General features: G+C 40.1%; 1 protein-coding gene and 1 non-coding gene across 2 annotated transcripts in view; both read right to left on the bottom strand.

Annotated features, from left to right (window-relative positions):
- The window catches only part of CHCHD3 (coiled-coil-helix-coiled-coil-helix domain containing 3), a 286,866-nt gene that overhangs the window by 82,021 nt on the left and 189,683 nt on the right, over positions 1-15,162 (bottom strand). The gene's annotated exons all lie outside the window — the stretch shown is intronic.
- Positions 13,910-14,001, bottom strand: LOC137768936 (small nucleolar RNA SNORA42/SNORA80 family). The gene has a single exon (XR_011074858.1). It is a non-coding gene; the product is annotated as a small nucleolar RNA SNORA42/SNORA80 family (small nucleolar RNA).

Raw genomic sequence — 15,162 nt, forward strand, 5'->3', positions numbered from 1 at the left:
AAAAAACCAAACACACCCCACTAGTTCTGTACTTCTTACTTATTAAATAAAAAACTCTGTAAGACTGACCCTAAAATCACAATGCAGAAATAAATCCTTGTTCTACATTAATATCCTAAGTCAGAGACTTCCAATGGAAGATTAAAATGAAAAGCCAACACTAAAAAACAACAACAAAAACCAAGCTAGACATGAGCTGTATAGAATTTCCTCTAGACTCTACAGCCTCCTCTGGACCTATGCTCCCCATACCCCAGCAACTCCCTTAAAGCTGGTACCCCCAAACTTCACCACCAGTCTCTGGAACCTGGTCTCTTTGCCTCTGTGTGCCCAGTCTTGAGGAGCTGGACTCCAACATTATAATATCACAGGGTTTAATAAATAAGCCATTTTTAACCTGGAAAAGTGAAAGTTCAACCAGCTTTGGGTTTCTGTTGCTGTTTTAATTTCCCTCCCATCAGCTGGGCTTATATTCATTCAACTAAATGGACAAAGATTCATACCAGCCTCTCTCAAAAGATGGAGGATGACAGAAAAACATAAGTACAGAAGTACACTAAAGTATCCAGATTACTATCTCTGATACATATAGGTTGCCAAATTTGAATGGAAATACATACAAGAGAAATCCCTTTTTACCAGATAAAATGAAGTACATTAAAGAGCTCTGAAAATCAAAAAGATAATGTAGACCCAAATTGTAGCTTTTTTAAAAATTATGTCTATTTTACAAAACAGTTCTACAATTGAGCCAGTGATTCTATTTCTTCTGGCAAAATTCAATATAACATTTCAACATGACAAAATAATAGATATTTTTTCTAGGGTTTTTTTCCCCCAACAAGTTACCTCAAACAGTGTATAATTATCAATCTCCTAGATGCTGGAGAATAATGATGATGATACCTGATGTTATCCTAATTTAATATCCATGTAAATTCACATATAATATTTTATTTCCTCTCCACACCCTAAAGAAACGTGTTTTGAAAGCCAATTTACAGGTTACTTGGTATTTCCAAGGACAAAGAACTGGTACGTAGGAGGTCTAACATTTGAATCCATATCCACTTGTCTTTGATGCCATTATATTTACCTTGAGGTCCTTTGGTGGAGGGGTCCCAAGGCTTTGATGCATTCCAGAATCATCTAAGCTCATCTCCCTAACATTCTGAGGTCTGGGGTTATTCTTAAATATCGCAGGTAATGACCAGAAGACAAGCATTTGTGGGTATATGAAAATGAGCAACTGGAACAAACTAGCAACTTAGCTGTCCTTTCCTCTGATAGAACAATCAGGTGAGTTCTACTGAAAATTTCTTTCATTTGGTATAGCAATTAATGTTAAAACTATTGCATGCCTGCTTTGTACCATGATATCAACAAAGCTAGTGAAATTTTATTGTTTGTTTGATTAAGTTTCATAAAGCCTAAGGAATGGTTCCCAAGTATTCATTATATTTCAGTCACCTCTGCAATAGTTGGGATGGCCACCCCAACACAAATCACTTCTAGGAACCTAAATAAACAAATATTCATTCACTAACTTAGAACCTATTTGATGAGACAATAACAAGGACTAGGTAAACAATGCCACCACTCCCTTCCCCAACTACATAAAACCAATTTTTAAACCTCCAGGTTTCTGTTTCCTCATCTGAAAAAGTACACTTCTGTGCTAGATGAATATTAAAGTTCCAAGAAGCAGTGAACTTTTATGTGTCTATAAAATATTCCATTTCACTAACACGGCATCCAGGTATTAATATTGGTTTTAATCGTCAGTCAACATAGGCTTAAAACATCAGCAATCTTGTTTTGTTGCCTGGCAAGGCTTAAAACCCAGACTTTCATCAGAATCACTGTTTCCATCTGGCAATATGTAAAGTAATATGCATTCAGAAACTATCTTTTGCATAATTACTCTTAAATAGCTAGGGTATAACTGACAGTTCTGTAAATGTAGTTACTTTATGTAACTTGTGCCTCTATTTAGCACAATATACTTATCCTTTTGCCTTTCTTATCCTTTTGTCTTTCTGGCATTATTCTCTTGGGAACTGAGTTCACGGTCAAATCCAAATGATATATAATTTTTTAATGTACCCACCAGAGAAATGGCAGTCTCTGTCTTTAATTACATGCTATTGAATTTTAACAAACAGTTCTAGGAATGTCTGCCAAATTTCTACAATCTAGAGCAACCACATCATGAGAGGAGAGACGGTTTACAATTTATTACGTATTACTTTTCTGGAACTACAGAAATATTCATTGTAGTTCTAGTTAAATTTTCATTTTAACAATAGTTAGATAAACAGAAACACAGACCTTCTCAGCACATGCACTGCCTACCCAAGGATCTTAACTCTCAGCCTTGAACTACTCTTCTCTCACTTCTATTTTCACTCTCCACCTCACATCACTTACAGTCTGTCTAGGCAAGGCAGAGACTACATTATGATTAAGTTCTAGAAATACTAATATCAAGAAGAAATGACAGGCAAGGAGGAGGCGTGAGATAGCAGAGGTAAACCGTGCCTGAGTTAGTCACTCCATGGATCACAGGACCTACTCTGCACAATACCGGGGCACGGAGTAGGTGCTCAACATGCCCTAAACAGGGGATGTCTAACACAGGGCAGAGCAATGTACAGAGAGACAGCAAGCTTGGGGATTTCCTAGTGAATAACTCTGAAGCAGCAGAGGGAAAACCATCACGGAGGTTAAATGCAGGAATGGCTTAAGGGTAGCTGACTGAGTGGTATATTTCTGAGATTTAATTACTTGGGTTAATTCTGAGGCAGAGCCTAGGGAAGCCCCTGAATTGAAGTTCAAATAGCTGTAAGGTAGGAGCAACATCTCTGGCCTTAAACTAGAGAAAGGAAATTGACAGTAAACCCAAATTTGCAGGAAGTTTATGCTCCAAGATTCCATATGTACGCAATCTGAACAGCAGGCTAAGTAGGCTGGACTGCTGAGGACACAGGAGTTCAAGGGCTACGTTGGAGATCTACTAGAAAGAAATGATTTTGCAAAGTAGGCCATGGCAAAGGAAGACAGTGAGGGCAAAGGTGCGCAAGTGGCAGTGGGAGCTACAAGAAGATCATTCTTGGACCCTCCACCCGCTTCTCTCGTTGTCATCCCACTGAGCCTCTTCACCATCACCACGGCTGATCTAGCCTGGCTTTAATTTTGATTTCCGGTTATTTCTCCCCCTGGTATTTCCAGGACCATCATCTTTTCCCTCCATCCTCTCAGAGGGTAAGGCTCAATCTACAGATCCTTCACTGTTTCCTTACTGTCAGCATCTCTCCCATCCATTTAGTCTAGGTACTAAAGCCATACTAATTGTATCCATCATCCGATCATGCACTATCATGAAACTGGTTTAATATCACTTCACTGTAGAATATGATCCACTGTTAAGTAAGACTGCTGGTGCTTAGTTTATGTAAGAAGCCAAGTACAAATGCTGCTAAGGGAAACATGGCTGAGAATCTGTTACTTGACTCTACTGGCTCTAAACAAAAAATGTCATGCCCACTTCCACCAAAATTCTTCCTAAAATCTGGGGAAGGGGAGTGGAATTGCATAATAACTGTAATGCCAGAAAGCCTCAAGGGAGTATCATAGTCTACCACTGGTCACACAGAAGGAGAGGCTGTCAGTGAGGAGACAGAGGCCTGGCTACACTGGCTGGGAAACTTTAGGGCAAGTTACTTGATGTGTCTGAGCCTGAAGAACAAAGTCAGTAACTGGTTAGGTGGTGAAGGACGAAAATACCTTCCCCTAGAGGTCTGTCCAGGGGTTAAAATGATTGTGTTAAATAATTTCGTGTACTGCCAGGCTTATAATAGTCCCTCAATAGATGGTGGCTGTTTTAATATGATGCTGCTGATGATAATACTATATTTCTTGGCCAGCAGCCTTGGAACAGCAAGGATGTCCACAGTACAAAGTACCCAGGAACATTTTCACCAAAAGCCAAGTTTGGGGATAACTCCTGAAGTTCGGATTCTATTTAGGACAGGGTTTGTGGATAAAATTGATTACCCCTGCCTCAAGTCACATAAACGTAATGGATAAGAACATCACTTAGGCAATATGATTTCATTTACTTCAAAGGTTTGCACAAATAGTAGCATCTGCACTGACTGTTTCATTTTATGTAAATAAGATAGGCAGCTGCATTACTATCAGTAGCTGGCATGGCTGGAGCAGAAGGACCCTCACCTGAATCTCTAGGAAACTTGCAGAGTAAGGTGTAACTTGAGGTGACGTGCACGTTAAGTCACCCGGAAGATGCATATCTAAGGTACCTGGGCCACTTCTGGGATTAAAGCCTTTCACCTGCTGAAAACTCCTTCATTCATTTAGTCAACAAAGATCTGTCAGGCACCTACTATGTGCCAGGCTCCGTTCCGGGGCTAGGGATAGAGCAGTGAACAGACAGCGTTCCCACCCTCATAGATCTCATGTGAAACTACAAGTCGTGAGGGGTCAGTGCTGTGGCCACACTGTCCTCCCTGGACTCTTGAGCTTAACCGTCTCTGAAGCTGAATGAGATTACAGAGCAGGATTGTTGACCTTCATTCAACTTCCTAGGATACAAAGACTGCACTACTTTCTGACCTACTCAAGCAAACCTTACTGCTTCCAACTCTTTCTGAAGGGTCACAGAAAACTCGAGATTCTGAAGGAGTGGAAGATACTGATACATCTTTTGCTTGTTCCTCCAGCTCTAGATCTTGGTAAACACTTTTGGGTTAAAGACCCACAGCGGTAATTAAATATTTATCAAATCTGATTACCCTCCTACTTCATTTCATGAAAAAGAAGAAAAATCCTACTGTGAGCCTAGATCCTTGGTGGCATTCTATGTGCCCGATTCTTCACATGAGGATGTACGACTCTTGGGTTAATGGGCATGATTCTGTGTCCTGTGGTGGGAGGGCCCTGATGAAACTGAGCTACCATGGGTACAGCTTTCTCAAAGACTCTTAGAGAGACCAGAGATTATGAAGACAGTTTAGAGTCAGAACACAGCCCTCCAGAGGAACTTTAGAATCCCTAGGCCTCTTTCTCCTCTGTCCACCCTTCTGCAACACAGTACAAAGGCAGGCAATTCCAGGATGGTTGCAGGTCCTCAGAAGCCCTCAAATTAGGAACTCTATCAACAAACTTCTATGGCTGCCCGACCTCTACATTCTAGGATGCAGATAAGGAAGGACTCAAAAAATGTAAGTCCTGGCATTACGCAGGGCACAGAAAATCTCAGATGGCGTGCTGGGATAAGTTAATGAGTGTTTCTTGGAAAAAAAGACTCTATGGTTTGAGTATAATGCTGAAACATGGCATGCAGTATCCTCATCTTGGAAGCTCAGAATGTATATAAACTCTGAGAAGGCCTACAGTAAAGAAATCTGTTCTGCTTAGTTAAGCTTAGCACTCTCAAAATTATTTGGCCAAGGCACCCATCCCACTTCCTGACTAACACATTAATTTTAAAAGTTATCTAGTGCCTATTATGTGCCAGGCACTATCATGGTGATCAAGAAGTGGAAATAGTTCTGGTCTTCATGGAACTTACATATTTAACATTTATTTTCAAATATAGTTATTTAACGCAACCAGTTCACTGGGTCTGTCTATCTATCTATTTATTGGCTGCGTTGGGTCTTCGTTGCTGCGAGCAGGCTTTCTCTAGTTGCGGCGAGCGGGGGCTACTCTTCGTGGCTTCCCATTGCGGTGGCTTCTCCTGCTGCGGAGCACGGGCTCCAGGCACTCGGGTTTCAGTAGTTGTGGTGTGCAGGCTCAGTAGTTGTGGCTCATGGGCTCTAGAGCACAGGCTCAGTAGTTGCGGCACAGGGGCTTAGTTGCTCCGCAGCATGTGGGATCTTCCTGGACCAGGGCTCGAACCCATGTCCCCTGCATTGGCAGGCGGATTCTCAACCACTGCGCCACCAGGGAAGTCCCAGTTCATTGGGTCTTTTATCTGAGCATTTAACCTGACGAATCTCTTCACCCTACTAAACTCCGCTTTAAATCCCATGATCTTTAGACCTTTAAGGGACAAAAAGTAGCAGCTACTCCTCACAAAACATTTCTGCTCTGGAAAACAGTCTGGCAAAGCCTCCACGGATCCACTGTGGCAATTAAAAGCACTGTACCCGATGCCAACAGGTGTTTGTACCGTTTGTATTCATCACTATATCTACGTACAGTGCCTGGCTCACTGGAGGAATTTAACAAATGTGTGTTTGAATGAATGGTGAATGCCAATGACCCCCTCTAGCGCCCCCCCTGCCCCAAATTCTGATAAGAATGACCAAGGTCAAACTCCTATCTTAGTCTCCATGGCCAGGTTGGATTTAGAGTCCCTTCATTAAATGCTGACCTTACCGTGCCAACCTGCTTTATATGCCAAGTTCAGATATGGGCACTTCTTACTTGATGACGTTATGAGATAATACTATTTGCAAATGCTTTAATGACCAAATATATCTTTTTTAATGAAGCTAATGTGTTGAAACGTAATCCCTTATAGAGGCACAGCTGGCTCATGGTCTGAACATAAAACTGGGATTCAAGTGCATCTTCTAATACCAGCCCTGCAATTTCCCTTAAAAAAATTAATATTCATGTATTTTAATTTTTTAGTCAGTAAAATAGGGAAATAAGCACTGGCTGGTCTGCCTAAATGGAGTACATTTGAAATTTATAAATAAACAAGATACCAAGAAGCAAAACAATCACTAATTATGAAATTGGATGCAAAGAAAATTTAAGAGATTTAGCTCATTTTCAATCAAATACACAGGAAATACACAGGAAATACAGAATGACTTCCTGGGTGCAATATTCTTATCAATAACAAGAAAAGATTCCGAAGAAAGGAAAGGGGATATTAATTGCTTTTCAAATAAGACAGCCTACTGAGCACCCCCAGACAAAATGAACAGAATCTTTAAAAATGGAATTAATTTTCCCTGGATTTCATAACACTTTATTTCTTACCTTGTCTTTACACATTCAAGTGGCATACCATTTTAAAAACTGTCATGGTAAACAGAATCTATTTTATTGTAGAGTCTTTCACAAGGTAAAGGAAATGTGAAGAGCTGAGAAAGTATGCAACCCATGTTGTTGGCATCTTAGCACTTATGATCATAACAAGCACCCAAAAAAAGGCAATACTGGGCTTTAAAGCTGAACTGTACATTATCTCTTTCTCAGAGCCCTGGGGCTATCGCTGCAAAGCACAGTGGTCCATTCTAAGATCTGAATAGAGAAAAGGAAGAGATCATTAAATTATAATTTCCATGCACAATTGGTACAAGTATTTCCTACCAACAGGATTGATATGAAAGATCCCAGAATAAAGCTGCTCAGCAGAGAGGATGGCAGTATAGTGTCTTGTAAATTTGATTTCACTGAAAGCCCTGACACATCATAATAGTGAAATCCTATTTACTGTAGCAAGCAGGATGGATAATGCTATTTAATACCTGGTATACTCTGTGCCATCAGCCCATAGCTTTGAACTCCACATTCTCATCTTACCTTAAGGTTAATACTTCTTGACAGCCTACATGGTAAATAGAGCCCCAAATTAAGTGCTGATACCAAGATTTGCAAATCTTTCCTCTAAAGTTAGGCATAGAAAAACTGGCTCCAGTTAAAGGGATCATTTTTACAGGATGCACTTTTAACAGTTCATCCTGGAAAAAATTTAAGTCTCGTATCCCTAAAGCCAGATTAAAAAAGCATTTCAAGGTTACCCAAGCCACATTTCCCATTAGAAAATTCAGAGAGGTTAACAGAAAAGCCAATGTGTTTGGAGGACTTGTTGAATAATGAATTAAGGATAAGACCCCCAAATTCACTATACTGTATCAATTTTCTTGCCCTTAGAGAATAAAATAGAAAAAAAAAAAGTCCACCCTGCTTGCTGCTTTTGGAATATCTGCAATAATAAACTTCCTTTAGGGAGCCCGGTAAGAGTGCAAAAGGGTTCAGTCTCTGAATCTAAGTTATAAATAACTGTTTCAATTATATTAACAAAGGATATGGTGATATTGGGCCTTATTAATTTCTCTACCTAACAATTAACATCTAAGTGCATTTATTTGAACTATCATTACTTGTTAATGATAAAAAAAAAAATCTCAGAGCAACTCAAGGTACATGCTGAAAACTTTGCTGACACCTCTGCCGTCTGTAATGGCATTACGATTAAAAGTGACATTGGCTTCTATGCCTTCAACATCCAAACTCCTGGACCAGAGAGGCTTATCTCTTTCTTCAACTCTCGGTAACTACAGAAACCACAGAGAAACTGCCTTGATTTAAAGATGAATGAGGAGGCCAGTACAAAATTTCCAAGTGTCAAAGGAATAATCTCTCTGTCTAAGCCGACAAATGCAAACTAGCATAACCTACGGAGGCATATCTACCACAAAGTTATGCTTTTAACTATTGTGTTAAATTTGCTATATCACAGTGCATGGCCAAAACATGCACATTATTTAGTGTATATATCAGCTACCCATATGACCTAGAATCACTGACAACTGTTTAGAAAGCACCTCAGGGGGAAAACATCAAAGGGTTTTTTTAATCCCATAAATTGAGTCTAAGCAGTTATCGCCCTACCCCAAAAAAGACTGTTTATGTTTTAGGATCTCAGAGGTCAGTGGTCTGTGATTCTACCCTGTATTAATCCCTTGAAATGGCTGACCCAGCTCTGCTCAATGAGATATTTTTACAGTGACAGACTTCATCTGGTAGTAAAAATGCATAATAATTTCTTTGCATAAGGAACACACTGGGCAGGCGATAATCTGTTCTGTTGTCATTTCTCTTTATTATCATTCTTGGCATTATTTTTCCCCCAAGCTTTGCAAAGAGGAACACAGAAATGAAGGTACTAATGACAAAGAAGTCGTCAAGCAATCAAAAAAGCCAATTAATCATACAGATGAGCCCAACACTGTGATGCAATAGAAGAAATGCCACCCGCTATAAGTAAAAAGGCTTTTAAAAATTGCTCATTTGATGTAAGCATGACCTTAGAATTTAATTAGCAACTCTCTCCACAGGTGATGAACTAGTAAAGTACTTTTCTTCTTAATGACAATTTATTTTTCACCATTCTCTTTGCCCTGCTCTCTTTTGCTCAGCTTGTATAATTCCCTCTCCTCCTTAATTGTATGCGGCTGACTGCAATGTGTATGTAAATAGCTGCTGAAATCCAGAGGAGCCTGTAAACTGAAAGCAATACATACCCCACTACCCTGTTGATCTGAACACTGTAACAGTACCCAACTAAGCTCTCTGATCTCCCTCAGCTCCTCAAGCCACCAGGCCTTTTACAGCTCTCTTCATGCTGTGCCAAACCCCACCATTCTCATGAACGCCAAGAGCAAAGTGCATTCAGTAGAGCAAATCAATTCAATTCATAATTGAGAAGTCAGACATGCAAGACACACTAATCATCAAAGAACTCATATCTCTAGATGTCCTGGGGAGTGAGGGGTCCTTCATCCTACAAGATCCTGGGAGAATCTGGATTCTGCCCTGTTATAATATGGCCTTGGTCCTGCCTCTCAATTTCCTTCCAGAGGGCTAAAAGACTACGGGAAAAATACACACTTTCCTGAAGAATATCCAGGCAATGGATGTTCCGGGAGCAGGCAATCCAGGCTCTAATTAAATAACCATCAAAACAGTTGATAAAACAGTTACAGAAAGTTTGTTTTCTTTCTAGAGATGGAATGAGATGACTATCCTGTAGTAACACTGTGAACATATGAATGAATGAATGTCTCAAAGACATTTCTAAACTGCCTGAATGACTATGAATTTCTTACTTCAAAGTAAAAGCAGCACAACTAGATATTACAGTAACTCTTGGGGGTATCATGCTGCAGTCGCTAAGTAATAAGACCCTGTTTATTCCCTTTTGGTCCAATTTTTCCAGGAAGTGTCAAATCCTGGGGAGAAAATTAGGCATTTTGAATGCTTAACATTTTCAGGTTATGAGGTAGCACTGATCAAGTTTTAACATCAGGACCTAAAAAGTTGTATTAGAAGCCAGAAGGAGTTAATTTACTACCCAAAGAACTAACAAAGCAATCAGCAGGATTTAACTTCTTGATCTTTTTTTTTCTTTTTTTTTTTAAAGATATGGCAATTTATTATTATTATTATTTTTTTTTATTTATGGCTGTGTTGGGTCTTCGCCTCTCTCCAGCTGCGGCAAGCGGGGGCCACTCTTCATCGCGGTGCGCAGGCCTCTCACTATCTATTGCGGCCTCTCTTGTTGCGGAGCACAGGCTCCAGACGCGCAAGCTCAGTAACTGTGGCTCACGGGCCCAGCTGCTCCGCGGCACATGGGATCCTCCCAGACCAGGGCTCGAACCCATGTCCCCTGCATTGGCAGGCAGATTCCACTGCGCCACCAGGGAAGCCCCAGGATTTAACTTCTTAAGTGCACAACTGACAAACATTAAAGATGGTACTGGACAATGGCTAAAAGCTCAGGTGTTGGACCTGGCTCAAATCCAGATCACATTTTGTCTGTATATTCTTGGGCAAGTTACTTGAAGCCTTAGGACCTTCATCTAAACAACAGGGTTGACAGCCTCATAGGGTTGTTTATGATAATAAAATGACATAATCCATGCAAAGTGCCCAGCACAACATACTCAAAAAATGTTATTGTTAGCTACTAGGATGATGAGGATGCGATAAATATCCAGATACTCAAAGTTAAACTTGATTTTCTCACAGGATAGATTTAGATTATTAATTTAAACAACTAATGAAGATACTAAATATTTTGTGAATACTTAAGGACTGTACACTAATAGCTTGGACCTAACTTTACGGCATAAGCTTAGTAAATGTAGGATTCATTCACTGCACGCCTACTACGTGAGTTGTGGAAAATACAGAAATAAGAAAATGACCTTTATCCTCAAGGAGTTTACAAAATAAACACAGATAACTAATCACAGTTATCATAAATGTGGCACATTAAGGGAGGTACACAAAGCATTATGGAGAATTCCCTGAGGGGCTGGCAAAGGCTTCTTAAAAACATCTAAGAACCTTTTCTTTGAAAGCTGCCCTGGGCTTTCTTTCATCAAATCACCCAACAGGAATAAATACTCTCAAACCTCTTACCTCAACCACCAGGAATTGATATTCAAGCCTCTCTCAATTAGGGCATACCTACATGCAACACCTCTCATGTTCTTTTTTTTTTTTTTTTTCCCTTTTAATTTATTTATTTATTTTTGGCTGCATTGGGTTTTCGTTGCTGCACGCAGGCTTTCTCTAGTTGCGGTGAGCGGGGGCTACCCTTCGTTGCAGTGCGTGGGCTTCTCATTGCAGTGGCTTCTCTTGTTGCGGAGCACGGGCTTCAGTAGTTGTGGCACGCGGGCTCAGTAGTTGTGGCGCACGGGCTTAGTTGCTCCACGGCACATGGGATCTTCTCGGACCAAGGCTTGAACCTGTGTCCCCTGCATTGGCAGGCGGATTCTTAACCACTGTGCCACCAGGGAAGTCCACGTTCTTAAAATACAAAAGTTTATCTCACGTCCACGTCAACGTTGTTTGATGAAGCTGGTAACATTTGCAATGAAACAAGGACTCAAAAAACTTTTAAATGGCTTTGACCTTCTTTCTCCGTAAAGAGTTGCTGCTTTTGCATACTGGTTCTGAGAAGCGTGAAATTGGTGTCCAGTTAAATTACACTTATTACTCCTCCTGAGTTAGTGAAAGGAGAAAGTTATCTCAGACTCCTGGTGAACCAGCCAATATAAATACCTGGGACGAGAAAGCTCCATTCACACAAGGGAATCTCTAACTGATAAGGAGTTTATTGAAATAGAACCAAGAGGCACACCAAGCTGTACTACAGAACTGAATGTGCTTCAAATGCTCAGTAGACTTGGGTTCATAATTCTCAAATGACCATGAATTTCTCACTTCAAAGTAAAAGAAGGACAATGAGATATTAAAATAACTCTTAGGGGTATCATGCTGTAGGTGCATCACGAAATTTGCATCAAGTCAATGAAAATGAATAGTTGAGTAGTAAGACTGAGCCATAAAAAAGTGATTATGTATACAATTACTGTGTTTGCTAATCTAGCTGATGGGCAGATGGTACGGTGCTCTTAGAAATCATCCCTGTAATGACTCTGTAAAAGATTGAGTGTCCCCTCCTCTCCATTAATATACCACCTGCTATTCAGTGTACGGTTTCTTAAGTTCACTTGGTTAAAATAGAGAAAGATATGTACTTATATCCACTTTTAAACTTGAATTTTAAACAGGAACCTGGATTTCACTGTAAGTTAATGATTCTGCAAGTTATAATACCACAATCATTTTTTTTCTTACATTATCCACTATTGGATTGGGCATTTTACATCTTTTAACACAAAGTGTGTAGAATTTCTAACAGAAATGGTTAGACGTTGTACTTTTCACTGTCGTCACAGGAAAAACCCTCTTTACAATCTTTTGCATTAAGCCTAGAAAATGCTTCGTCTCTGGACACCTAAATGTCTCTCAAATATTCCTAGATGAAACTCAATTGGACACAATTCACCTTAGGTACTTTAGGAATGGCAGTAATAAACAAAAACAAGGTATTATAAAATGGGCAGAAGACACCAGGAAGCTGAATAACACTAAAGTAATTTTATGATTTTTAGTATCTTGCACACAATGGAAAGGAAATATTCTTTAATGGCAACAGCTTATATTTGCTAAGCTCTTTCCAGTTTTCAAGGGGCTTTTAAATGTATCATTTTATCTGGTCCCTCCAATAACTCACAAAGGTGAGTAAGGAACAGAGTATTATCCCCACTTTATAGATGAGGAACCAGAGACCACGAGAGATTAGCTGAATTGTCACAAAACTAGATGAAAAAACCATGCCTTCTGACTCCTAGTCCAGCATTCTTTCCACCACACGTTCTTAAGTATGGAGTTATTAAGTATTAACTAATAATAGTGTGATTGTTCCACCTCAGCATTCTTCTAAGTTCACTCAGCTTCTCAGCTTTCAGTTAAAATTCCTAAATAACTACTTTCCAGCCTCATCTTCAAAAAAGAAAAGATGTGTGTTTGTGTGTTATAAGAAGACGTTTGTGACAATGATTTGGTATCAGCACACCATATCCACCTGACCTTCCCCGCCTTGTTCTAACCTGAGACCGGAAACAATAGTTAACTGTTAAGCAGACCCTTTAATTGGCCAAGAGCAAATCCTCCCAGTGCCTCACACCCATCACTGAATATCTCTATCAAATTGGTGGATTTATGAGAAATGGGTAAATATTTATTAGTGCCTTTTCTTATACCTAACAGTAATCGATGAGGACTTCAAAAGGTATCTAGCATAGAAATACTTGAAAGCAAAGAAAACTATCACTGGGTGGGGAAAAAGCAGGTCCTGGTTAATCACCTCAAAAACTTTCACTCAATCATTTTATTCAGCTAACGTTTACTCATTGTATCAGGAACAGTGCTCTGGATGGACAGAAGTAAAAGTAGAGCTACCACTGATTGAATGGTTACCCTGTCCTGGACACTAATATAGGTGATTTGTGAGAATTATCTCATTTAACAAATTAATGAGTTAAGTATAGCTTTATACTTTTCATTTTATAGCTGAGGAAACTGGAAGTTTACGTTAGATGCTCCATGATATGCAGCAGGTAAATGCCAGTTCAGGGATTTGAATCCAAGCCACCTGATGTCAGAACCTGTGCACTAAACCAGGCTTCTGCAAACCACAACTCATGGGGCAAATCCAGCCCGCCACCTGTTTTAGTACAGCCCTAAGAATGGTGTTACGTTTTTTTTTGTTGTTTTTTTTTTTTAACACTATACAACCCCCTTCAGTGCTCACAGCCCACTGGTAAGGAGGCTGGGCAATGGTTCGAGGCTGCAATTTACTCTGGCATGGGTACATGGTGTTACGTTTTTAAATGGTTGGGAGAAAAGAATCAGAAGAAGAGTATTTCATGACATTTGAAAATTACATGAAATTCTAACTTCCAGTGTCCATATATTAGAACAGTCACACTTGTTCACTGACATATTGGCTATGGCTGCTTTCACATTACAATGGCAGAGTCGAGTAGTTGCAACAGAAACCATACATGGCCTGCAAAGCCTGCAATATTTACTATCTGGCCCTTTACAGAAAAATGTGCTGACTTCTGTGCTAAGCATTTCCACTTTATGCTTATTTAACATCTCTACCTGGATGTCTTAAGTAGCATCCCAAACTTACCATATCCAAAATCAAACTGATTTCCTCCACTACCCACATCCAGATCCATATTTTAATAGCCTTCACCTTGGAAAATCCACCCTTCTAGCTGTAAAAGCCATAGCCCTAGAATATCTCTGAGCTCTTTCTTTCACTCATGTTCAAAACCATCAGCAAATCTGGTCAGCTCTGCCTGGGAAACATCCAACCACATCTCATTCCTCCACTGCTAGCACCCTGGCCCAAGCCATCACCACCCCTTTTCTGAATTACCACTATTACCTCTAAGTCCCTCTTGCTTCAGTTCTTGCCCAAGACAGCAGCCAGAATACTCTTCCACTCAAAAGCCCTCTTGGTGCTGGCCTGCTTCCCATTGCTGCAGACCTCTTCCCAGATACCATCCCATTAGACAGGCCTTCCCTCTCCACCCAACCCCACACCTACACTCCTAGGCCCTGGGACTCCTTTTCCCCCGCTTTACTGTTTCCCGTATTATCACAATCTGCCATTCAACATGTTGACGAGGTTTTAATTGAATTTAAGCTCCACGAGGGCAGAAGTTTAGTTCACTTTCTTCATTAGCATATCTCTGGCACTACCAGGGCCTGGCATATATTAGGCAGATATCTGCTGAATCAGTGAGAAATGGTCCCTACACTCAAGAAGCACTCAGTTCAGTGACATACAGAGACAGGTGAAGACGATCAACATACAAATATTTGTACTGAATGGGGCTGGATAGTTTATTTCTTAGTTTATCTAGTTTCTTATGAAACAACCTATTCTAAATCAATCAACTTTGGGGGTCTCAATCAAAGCAAAGAGGAAACTAGCTTTGTAACCTCATGGTCTATGTATGA

This window comes from Eschrichtius robustus, chromosome 8, assembly GCF_028021215.1.
Source record: "Eschrichtius robustus isolate mEscRob2 chromosome 8, mEscRob2.pri, whole genome shotgun sequence".
NCBI classification, from domain to species: Eukaryota; Metazoa; Chordata; class Mammalia; order Artiodactyla; family Eschrichtiidae; genus Eschrichtius; species Eschrichtius robustus.